We start from the raw sequence: 12,025 nt of genomic DNA, 5'->3' as shown, positions 1-12,025 counted from the left end.
CACTCATTTGTGCATTTACTGTAAAATAATTTAAGTAATATGATATAAATATGAAAATAAAATAATATGAAATAATATGAAATATGAAATAAAATATAGAAATTTTACATAGTTTTTTCTAATTTTATATTTTAAGTGGGGGGGTTAATTATGTTAAATTTAGCTAATAAACACTTAAAAGGCTTGCACATTTAAAGTTGTAAATGCATGCGTATTTCACCATGTTAGGATTTCTCTTAACAAGTGAGTAATGCTATTTTAATTCTTTTGAATCAGTTTCTTTAATATTTGCATTATTTACAACGGGTTGCTGATTTCCTCGAGTGTTTAGCCTTATTTTCTTGTTGAATCATTTAAATTTAGTTGCCTTTCTTATAGAACATTAAAATAAATGACAAATAAAATCAGTATTGTTAGAAAATATGTTTTTAATTCATTCGTATGTACGAATCGATTCGTTTGAGTGATTAAAAATGAACCGACTCGTCTGTGACTCGTCAATCACTGTTCAGGACCACAGGATTGTTGTGTTGTCCAGTAGATTCGGCGATTATAACTGTATTAATCTGTCGTGTTTGTCTCATAATAGCGTCAGTGTTCCCAGAGTAAATAAACCGAACCGAAATGCTTCTGTACAGCAGAATACTCATTTCAGTGTTAGCTGTAGTGTTCCGTCCCACTTTAGGTTTTCTTTGGTTGCCAGATTAAACAATTTGTGCAATTTCCAGCTGATTTGTCAGGTTTAGACCAATTCAGAGCTGAACAGGACAGTTTTTTGGACCAGCATGTTTACTCAGGTGACACTTTTGCCAGGTGGCTTTTTTGGTATTGTATCACATATTTAGTGGGCTTTCCCATTGCTTAATGACCCGTTTTGGGGTTTTCTTATTTATTATTATTATAGTGTAACTTTAAATGTGTATTTTTGTCAGTCATTGGTAGTATTTGGCAGCAAAAACCTAGGTGCTTTTACTGAGTAGTGCTGGATACACTTGGCAATGTGATGTATTATACAGTACTTGCTATAACAACATTGAAAAAAGTCAAAATCTGAAAAGCATAGAAAAATGTGTATCATCACAGAGAACCCTGGTATAAGGGAAAATAACACATATTTGGGCCAGCTTTGACTTGGTTTGATAGTTTTAAAAGAATATGAATACTGGCTAGGCTGGTCATACTAAAAGACCGGTTGGTCAGTCTGCTACACAGGGGCGACTCGTTCTTTAGGGTGATCGGCCGACGCACCACCAAAGGGCGAAAGGGAAGAAATTTTTCTATCACAGATGTGACTGTTCTGGACAGTCTGTCTTGCCTCGTAGTCCAATCAGCGTCGAGATATGTTCCGTAAAGTACCGCCCCTTTTGTCTCATAAAGTCTTATAGACTTTTTTTCTAACTGCAGGCGCTGCAATACATTCTGAATGGGTTCCGGGAGGGTTCGCACTTACGTGCTTGCATATAAGTTACAAGTAAATTACAAGCAAGTAATGTCATTTTTAAATAGTGAATTGTGATTGCACTTATTGTATCTCCCCAATTGTTTAATTGTACTTCTTTATTCATTGCATATCAGCCCCGATGCCTCTTTATTCTGGATCTGCTGCACCTAAAATAAAATGATATCTGATGATACTTAATTTTATGATTAATGGTAAAGCTGGTCTCTCTCCATGTTCAAAGTTATTTGTGAGGGCAAACTGACAGATGACTTAAGATGTTAATTATTTAAGCTTTAATTTAACCATTGAACGGGTCACCTTGGCCATCATCGCAACAATTGCCCCAGGGTCTGTGTGGCCCAAGGTCTGTGTGGCCGATTTGTATTATTATTTACTGAGAGTCTGGGGGTCTGTGTGGCCCCCATTTATTGATATTTACCGAGAGTCTATGTGGCTCTGGGTCTGTGTGGCCCTCATTTTACTATATTTTCTTTTAGTTTTTTCATGTTCTTAATGTTTTATCTCTCTATTTTAATTTCGTGTTCTCTTAATTGTAACTAAATGTTTGCAAGAAGTCTTTCTAAGGTTCTAGATCTCAGGAATGTTTTAATGCTTTAAATTTTTCTTTATGTAAAGCACTTTGAATTGCCACTGTGTATGAAAGGTGCTATACAAATAAACTTGCCTTGCCTTGCCTTGCCTAATTTAGTCTGGGGGAGGAGATCGCTGAACAGTCTGACAGTTGGGAGGTGCACTTGTCAGTGCGCTCTCAGTGCCGGTCTCAGTGCAGGGTTGAGGGTTGCGTCAGGAAGGACATCCAGGGTGAAAAGTGTGCCAGATCGTGTATGCCGACCAGAATGAACCACTGTGACGAATCATGTACTGTAATACTGAAGCAGCTCATGAAAAATATTTAAAAGGAGGTTTTAGTTCTTCTCAATCTGGCAACACGGAGGTGCTCTGGCGCTCGGCGCGTCCTGCAGCAGAGCGCAGCGGTGTGACGTCATCAGAGCGGAGCGGCGGCTGGGCTGTGCGGATGAGAGTGAGCGCAGAAACGGAGTGAGAGAGGTGAGAATTGCGTTCTTTCTCTATAAACATGTATACACTGCTTTTACTGCCTCTGTGATACCGTGTTTCTGTTTCTGCGCGCCGCATCTCTGCTGTGTTATTACTGGGTGTAGCAGAGACGCACCGGAGGAGAGGGGAGGAGGGGGGGGGAGAGGAATGGTGCAAACCTGGCTGGCATCTTCACCAACACACCGACCAGCAGCTTATACATCCGCACACGCACGGAGATATAACGCACGCAAACACTGTTATTATGATACACTGTTATTATCATCTGTATTAGTGGGATTGCAGTCAGTCAGTGATTGATATCTTGAATCTCACACTACTGCTCACCTTTCATAAATCACGTTGGCATCTTGGTGGGTTGTGATGTGGTATCGGCCTCATTTTGTAATCATGATGTGCCCATTATGTCGGTTTATCTCTCTGTCTCCATGGCAATATTCATTATTTAATTAATTTATTATTTAATGTAATTTCCATTGACCTTTTACCCGTGTTAGGGTCACGCTGGGAAGGAAACATTGGGCACAGAGTAGCCAGTACACCCTGGACAGGGCATCACACTTACAACTCACATACACATGGGGCAATTAGGAGTAACCAATACACCTTTTGCATGTGTTTGGGTACGAAAACGTATCACCCAGTGGAAACCCATGTGAATACTGGGCAAGGATGGAACCCAGGCCTCCAGAACCATCCAGAACCCTACCAGCTGCACCATTGTACCAATTATTTATACGATTGTGATGAAGTAAGGGTAACTTACCCATCACGAAGGCATGTAATTATGTTAAACTTACCTGGGTAGTACCATCCTCTGTTAAGGAGAGGGGGAGAAAGTGTACACTTAAATATAATGTAAATAATTGTAGGAAGGTTAAAATGCCATGGCCGTGCATGTGTTTAGAAATAAGCCAATATATCGATATATTTAACATTGGTAACATTGAAATGTGTGTATGTCGTACCCTAGGTACCCTGGTATCAGATCGGCTCAGCCGAGGGGGAGGGGCTACGACAATAAAAGCACGTACAGGTAGACAAAGGGGGGTTCAGTCTACCATTTGAGAATGAAACCACAACAGCGTGAATGACTTCGTAGTCAAGTAGTTCTGGGTGAATACATTGTCGTAGTGTTAGTGTATGTTTGTGAACTTTTCGTTTTGTTTCGTCCAGTGTGCGCGCGTTTGTATGTTTGTAAATAGCGTGGTGTTTGTTTGTGTAAATAAATAAGGGGGGAAAAGAAGCACACGTGTCCTCTACTTGTATTCCGGTTCCCAGACCAATCGCCCGACACTACCCACAGGGTTCACCCCGTCACAACGATTGATAGGATTAAGTGTTGATTATATCGGTTTGTTGCTTGATGGTATTTCCATGCCAGGTACGCTAGTAGAAGTGTATAGGCAGCACTGTGAAAAAAGTAATAGTTTTTTTTTGATTGGCTGTGATTGCACGTCCCATAGCACAAATTCTGATCATTAAACAAGAGGATATCACACAAATTTTAGAACATAATTTCCTTAACTCCTTAAGGAATTTGTCTGGCATGCATTTTGCCCTTGTAACTGCCCCCGACTTACTTAAATTTATTCACCAAGGCAGTAGCCTAGTGGTTAAGGTACTGGACTAGTAATCAGAAGGTTGCTGGTTCAAGCCCCATCACTGCCAGGTTGCTGCGGTTGGGTCCTTGAGCAAAGCCCTTAACCCTCTATTGCTCAGACTGTATACTGTAGCTGTAATGTAAGTCGCTTTGGATAAAGGCGTCTGCTAAATGCCGAAAATGTGAATGTAAATGGTAAGCCAATTTCACTAGTTAGTTACAATTGCAGCATTTAGCAAACGCTTTTATCCAAAGCAACCTGCAATTATGACTAAATACAATCCAAGCAATTAAGGGACTTGTTCAGGGGATCAGCAGTGGCATTGGTGAGGCTTGAACCAGCAACCTTCTGATTACTAGTCCTGTACTTTAACCACTGACCTACCCCTGCCCTAGTCAGCCATGCAAAATGTAAAACTTCTTTACATTTGTATTATAACGTTTTCCCTCTTTCTCCCATTCTATGGCTGCAGAAGGGCAGAGTACTCTTATTCGCCCCCTCTGACTGGACATAGCACAAGCCGGCTGCTTCCTATATAAAAGCTTTACCTTGCTAATCTCTGTGTGAGTCTTTACTGCTCAGCCAGTCACAGTGGCTTTACGTAGCATCAGACAGGGAAATCCCTTGTTCGACCTGCCACTTGCAGACACTACAAACTGTGTCTGTTGGACACCCAGTCAGGTCGGTGGCACAGTCGAGATTAAAACTCAGATCTTAGAGGTGGTGTGTTAACGTGTTAGCCATTGTGGCGACTTGCAATCCGTTATACAAAAATAATAATTTAGTGTTTTTTAAGGTAAAGATACTCCTGTTTGATTTTTACTTCACCAAATATGTATCAGTAATTATTTATCTGCTGATTACAGCATGCAGGCGTAAAACTTGAAACACAAAGTTGCTTTAGCCAATTACATTGCTTTGTGCCCGACTTCAAGAACAGTTGGCTTTCACACATAATGCAGGCCACTGGTTGTGGTGTTTTTGGAATACCAAAGTTTTGTACATAGCTTTAAAAGTGCTTTAAGGCATGCCTTAACTTAACAAACCTGAGTTCCTAATGTGCTTTGCTCTAAATTTGGCAAAAACGTTTTAAGACTTTAGGATTCCATCGAACCACAATGAGAGCTATTATAGCCAAAAAAAAACTTGAAACAGAGATTTTACAAGTCTACCCAACTAAACATTTCATATGGCTTATTGACAACCAAAATATGAAATGGACTGGGGAAAATTTTATGTGTTTTTCTGGACATGTATCATGTTTTATTTGTAGTATCATGCTCAACCGATGAATGGGAATACATGCTAATAAATAGAGTTATATAGCTGTATATAAAAGCGATACATGGGGGCGCTCAGGTGGTGGTGCAGCGGTAAAATATTGCTAGCCCACTACGTAGCCCACTGAGATCTGGGGTTTGACTCTCAGCAGTGCTAACAGCCAGTCAGGCATCTAGACAGACACATTTGGCTCTGTCTGGGGGGGTGGCTGAACAGCCTAGACATTATAAAGTGCACTTGTCAGTGCGCTCTCAATGCAGGTCCCAAGCTTGAATAAAATAAAGAGAGTTGTGTCAGCAAGGGCATTTGGCATAAAAACTGTGCTAAATCAGGTATGCGGCCCCTGAGTACGGGAGCAGCTAAAAGGAAAAAAAAATCAAAATAAATAAAAGACATACACACTTTGTGATCCACACCACCTTTTCTTTGCGACTTGCATAACATTTTAGGGTCATCATCAAATATCCACAGAATAGTAGGTAGCACGGTGGCACAGCTGTTAAAGTAGTTGGCACACAACAGCACTCACTCTCTGGTCACTGAAAAAGGGTTTGCATGTTCCCTTTATATTTTTGTGAGTTTCCTCCTGTCGTCTCAGTTTTCCCCCACATTCCAGGAAGGCAGAAGGTGGGTTGGCTACAAATTGCCCCTACTTAGTAAGTAAAGATTAAATAAACATTTGTGAGCATTGACTAGTGATGCATTAGATGTAAAACAATCCTATACAGAGATAGATGTGATGCTTTATTTTTAAATGGACACAAGCCTTCTTGGCACGGTGGCACACGCCTCACAGCAAGAAGGTCCTGGGTTTGATTCCCAGGTGGAGCAGTCCGGGTAATTTCTGTGTGGAGTTTGCATGTTCTCCCTGTGTCTTCATGGGTTTTCTTCAGGTTACCTTCCACAGTCTAAAGACATGCAATTAGACTAATTAGAGGTACTAGAATTGCCCTTATGTGTGTGTGTATGTGTGTGAGTTTACCCTGTGTTGGACTGGCAGCCTGTCCATGGTGTTTATTACCCTTCGGTCAGTGAATTGTACCCACCGCGACCCTGAACAGCATAAAGCGGTGGTAAAACAGACATTGAGTGAATGGACAAGCCTTCTTGCGTAGGGATAAACAGCTTAACGTGAGTGTTTGAGTGTATGAAACTTTAGATCTTCTATTGATCACTTTAATGGACTTTTCCATGTCAGACGCTTCTCCCGCCATAATGGTGACACGAGAAATTGTTTTGTTTACAATGCCAGACATTCAGCTCTATCCTGTGTCTCTCTGATCATTACTAGACTCAGTCCTAACTGCACCTCTTATTACCCTTTACATACCCTTTCTATCTCCGATCTCCAATTAACCTGACTGCATGTCTTTGGACTGTGGGAGGAAACCCACGCAGACACGGGGGGGGGACATGCAAACTCCACACAGAAAGGACCCACACTGCTCCACCTGGGGATCAAACCCAGGACCTCCTTGCTGTGAGGTGACAGTGCTGCCTACCAAGATCACTATGCCAGTATTAAAACATGAAGGAGGTAGTGTGATGACATTACTGCTTTGCTGCATCAGTACCTGGATGAGTTGCTGATAATAAGGACGGTAGTAGCCTAGTGGGTAGAGCTTTAGGATATCAACCGGAAGATTGGCGGTTCAAATCCAGACTCTGCTATGCAGCCACTGTTGGGTCCTTGAGCAAGGCCCTTAACCCTGTCTGCTCCAGGGGTGCCGTATGATGACCCTGACCCTGCGGTCTGACCCCAGCTTCTCAACAAGCTGGGATATGCGAAGAAAAAATGTCATTGTACTGTACATCTGTATATGTACAGTGCCTTGCAAAAGTATTCAGCCCCCTTGAACTTTTCAACCTTTTGCCACATTTCAGGCTTCAAACATAACGATATGAAATTGTAATTTTTTGTGAAGAATCAACAACAAGTGGGACACAATCGTGAAGTGGAACGAAATTTATTGGATATTTTAAACTTTTTTTAGAAATAAAAAACTGAAAAGTGGGGCGTGCAATATTATTCAGCCCCCTTGCGTTAATACTTTGTAGCGCCACCTTTTGCTGCGATTACAGCTGCAAGTCGCTTGGGGTATGTCTCTATCAGTTTTGCACATCGAGAGACAGAAATGTTTGCCCATTCTTCCTTGCAAAACAGCTCGAGCTCAGTGAGGTTGGATGGAGAGCGTTTGTGAACAGCAGTTTTCAGCTCTTTCCACAGATTCTCGATGGGATTCAGGTCTGGACTTTGACTTGGCCATTCTAACACCTGGATACGTTTATTTGTGAACCATTCCATTGTAGATTTTGCTTTATGTTTTGGATCATTGTCTTGTTGGAAGATAAATCTCCGTCCCAGTCTCAGGTCTTTTGCAGACTGCAACAGGTTTTCTTCCAGAATGGTCCTGTATTTGGCTCCATCCATCTTCCCATCAATTTTAACCATCTTCCCTGTCCCTGCTGAAGAAAAGCAGGCCCAAACCATGATGCTGCCACCACCATGTTTGACAGTGGGGATGGTGTGTTCAGGGTGATGAGCTGTGTTGCTTTTACGCCAAACATAACGTTTTGCATTGTGGCCAAAAAGTTCGATTTTGGTTTCATCTGACCAGAGCACCTTCTTCCACATGTTTGGTGTGTCTCCCAGGTGACTTTTTATAGATATCTTTGAGAAATGGCTTTCTTCTTGCCACTCTTCCATAAAGGCCAGATTTGTGCAGTGTACGACTGATTGTGTCCTATGGACAGAGTCTCCCACCTCAGCTGTAGATCTCTGCAGTTCATTCAGAGTGATCATGGGCCTCTTGGCTGCATCTCTGATCAGTCTTCTCCTTGTTTGAGCTGAAAGTTTAGAGGGACGGCCGGGTCTTGGTAGATTTGCAGTGGTCTGATACTCCTTCCATTTCAATATGATCGCTTGCACAGTGCTCCTTGAGATGTTTAAAGCTTGGGAAATCTTTTTGTATCCAAATCCGGCTTTAAACTTCTCCACAACAGTATCTCGGACCTGCCTGGTGTGTTCCTTGGTCTTCATGATGCTCTCTGCGCTTTAAACAGAACTCTGAGACTGTCACAGAGCAGGTGCATTTATACGGAGACTTGATTACACACAGGTGGATTCTATTTATCACCATCAGTCATTTAGGTCAACATTGGATCATTCAGAGATCCTCACTGAACTTCTGGAGTGAGTTTGCTGCACTGAAAGTAAAGGGGCTGAATAATATTGCACGCCCCACTTTTTAGTTTTTTATTTCTAAAAAAAGTTTAAAATATCCAATAAATTTCGTTCTACTTCACGATTGTGTCCCACTTGTTGTTGATTCTTCACAAAAAATTACAATTTCATATCGTTATGTTTGAAGCCTGAAATGTGGCAAAAGGTTGAAAAGTTCAAGGGGGCTGAATACTTTTGCAAGGCACTGTATATATAATAAATAAAGGGTATCTATCTAATAAGGGGTTAATAAATTCCTCTCTTAAATAGAATGTAAGGTTATTTGTCCATATGTGGTAGCTGAAGCATTTTGGTTATATGCAGTATGGCTGCAGTTGTTTGTAATGAAGAATTACAGAGGGTAACTGCATTTTTCACACCACTGTATTGTGCAGCAGTGATAAAATGTTTCTCACTCAGTGCCTCACAGATATATGAATGACAGTTGTAAGAGACTGACTGTGTGTGAAGCTTTCCTTTATGTCCCCTGTGGTCTAATTATTCAAGACACTCGCAGTACTCGCTCTGCATTCATTATCAGCACACTGACAGAAATAGTTGGAAAAAACATAGGGATCTAAAATACACTGCCTGGCCAAAAAAAAGGTCACACACTCTAATATTTGGTTGGACCGCCTTTAGCTTTGATTACAGCACGCATTCGCTGTGGCATCGTTTCCACAAGCTTCTGCAATGTCACAACATTTATTTCTGTCCAGAGTTGCATTAATTTTTCCCCAAGATCTTGTATTGATGATGGGAGATTTGGACCACTGCGCAAAGTCTTCTCCAGCACATCCCAAAGATTCTCAATGGGGTTCAGGTCTGGACTCTGTGGTGGCCAATCCATGTGTGAAAATGATGTCTCATGCTCCCTGAAGCACTCTTTCACAATTTGTGCTCGATGAATCCTGGCATTGTCATCTTGGAATATGCCCGTGCCATCAGGGAAGAAATATATATATGGTTCAGTATATTCAGGTCGTCAGCTGACCTCATTCTTTGGACACATAACGTTGCTGAACCTAGACCTGACCAACTGCAGCAACCCCAGATCATAGCACTGCCCCCACAGGCTTGTACGGTAGGCACTAGGCATGATGGGTGCATCACTTCAGCTGCCTCTCTTCTTACCCTGATGCGCCCATCACTCTGGAACAGGGTAAGTCTGGACTCATCAGACCACATGACCTTCTTCCATTGCTCCAGAGTCCAATCTTTATGCTCCCTAGCAAATTGAAGCCGTTTTTGCCGGTTAGCCTCACTGACAAGTGGTTTTCTTAAGGCTACACAGCTGTTTAGTCCCAATCCCTTGAGTTCCCTTCGCATTGTGCGTGTGGAAATGCTCTTACTCTCACTATTAAACATCCCTGAGTTCTACTGGAGTTTTTCTACCATTTGATTTCACCAAACGTTTAAGTGATCGCCGATCATGATCATTCAAGATTTTTTTCCGACCACATTCCTTCCTGGAAGATGATGTTTCCCCACTGTCCTTCCACTTTTTAATAATGTGTTGGACAGTTCTTAACCCAATTTTAGTAGTTTCAGCTTCTCCTTAGATGTTTTCTCTGCTTGATGCATGCCAATAATTTGACCCTTCTGAAACAGATGAACATCTTTTCCACAACCACAGGATGTGTCTTTCGACATGGTTGTTTAACAAATGAGAAGCTACTCACTGCATCAGTTAGGGTTAAATAACTTGTTGCCAGCTGAAACATAATCACCCATGCAGTAATTATCCAATGGGAGGCTCTTACCTATTTGCTTAGTTAAATCCAAGTGGTGACCTTTTTTTTGACCAGGCAGTGTATATAGTTTATAAAATATAGGTTTATTATATTGTGTTACCTACATTTAGGCATTTTTACCTCGATCAGACTCATAATTAAATATATGATAGGAACAGTTTGGCCAGTCTGTGTTGTGACTGTATGGAGTGAGTAAATAACTAGAGCTAGATGTTAGCAATTAAGCATAGAATTAAGCATTTTAACTAAATTGCAATTAAAAAAAAAAAAAATTAGTTTTTTTTCTTGCTTTGTCAATAGAATTTAAAATTTGAGGCCAACTGATGTGCACAGTTTTAAATATTATTATATTTTTAAAAAAGTTTGTTCTTGTTAGAAATGTTTTTTTTTTATCAGGTTAAGCTGACTTTGCACCAGCAAACAGTAAAACATTTTAATGTTTAAAACACAGTGTAGGTCACTCTCTGACAGTAAACCTTGTCGCTTCATATTAAACACTTTATGACCATTATGACGCTCAGCCTATGAGTAAGGACACCCCAGACTGTTGAGCATGTGATGTGTTGTAACAAGCAAGAGTGAAAATGTCAACTTTTACAACCACAATAACTGGTGTCCTCAATCCCCAGCTGATTACAGACCGTTGTTTAAAACCCACACTGGTAAACACACACCTGTCTCAACTTTACAAGCAGAAACATCTCCAAAAATGACATTGTCTTGACAGCATATGCTGCTGTACGATGCATATGTATCCTTTAGCATTAATGGAGCCTTCATAGATATGCAAAGTTATCCATGCTGTTGGCTGTAACATACCCCCATACCATGACAGCATCTGGCTTTTAAATCTTGCGCTGGGAACAATCAGGATGGTCCTTTTTCAATTTGAACCACAGAACATGAAATCCATTATTTTAAAAAACAGACTGAAAGATGGTTTCCTTAGATTACATCATTTTACCACTTATAATTAGTCTGTACATCTCAGATAAGTTTGATTCCAGACTAGACACTGTCATTTATGGATGTTGTTGATATATGGCTTTTGCTTTGTGTAGTGGAGACGAATTTTGAATTTAAAAACACAGCTTTGAAGACCCCACAAATTTCTTTTTAGTCCGGTCCTTTTCCACCCAGCAGACTAGTGGCCAACTGCCAGTTGTGCCTGCTAGGGGGCGCCATATACTAAACACCTTATCAACACACACTGCCATACTGAACACAACTGGCACACTGTCACTTTAACCATCTTGTGATTGTTGCTGCTAGTTTTTGCTGCTATACTTTTTGCAATTATGCACTTTAGTCAACATAAGCTGCTGCAGTTCTTGTGCAATACTTAATATGTAAATACTTTGTACTTGTACTTTTTTAGTTTCTCAGTTTATTCTATTTTTCTGAGATTCAAACTGGAGAGTTTAGAATCCCAGCACTGGCGAGCTAGCGGAATATCCCGCTGTGCCCCCTGGGTGCCCTGACAAGGGATTTTTTTGCCCCCAAGCTTTAAGAGGATTTGGAAATCATTGCTGTTTGGTTTTGTTTGATTGTTTTGTACCGTTCCAACTTTTTTAAAAATTGGTTTTATTATTTTATATAACTGCTTTATGCACCTGTTATCAGTGGATGTGGTTGAAATAACTGA

At 40.9% G+C, this 12,025-nt stretch overlaps 1 protein-coding gene across 2 annotated transcripts in view; it reads left to right on the top strand.

Moving 5' to 3' along the window:
* Positions 1-2,456: 2,456 nt before the first annotated feature.
* The window catches only part of fbxo41 (F-box protein 41), a 47,256-nt gene continuing 37,687 nt past the window's right edge, over positions 2,457-12,025 (top strand). The window contains exon 1 of one of the 2 annotated variants that reach the window (XM_063008738.1): positions 2,457-2,509. The gene's annotated coding sequence lies outside the window, so the exon portion shown is untranslated. The remainder of the gene's footprint in view (positions 2,510-12,025) is intronic. The other variant, XM_063008739.1, reaches the window with a different exon arrangement.

Source organism: Trichomycterus rosablanca, chromosome 14 (assembly GCF_030014385.1).
Source record: "Trichomycterus rosablanca isolate fTriRos1 chromosome 14, fTriRos1.hap1, whole genome shotgun sequence".
Classification (NCBI taxonomy): Eukaryota; Metazoa; Chordata; class Actinopteri; order Siluriformes; family Trichomycteridae; genus Trichomycterus; species Trichomycterus rosablanca.
This window is presented reverse-complemented; position numbering and strand designations above follow the sequence as displayed.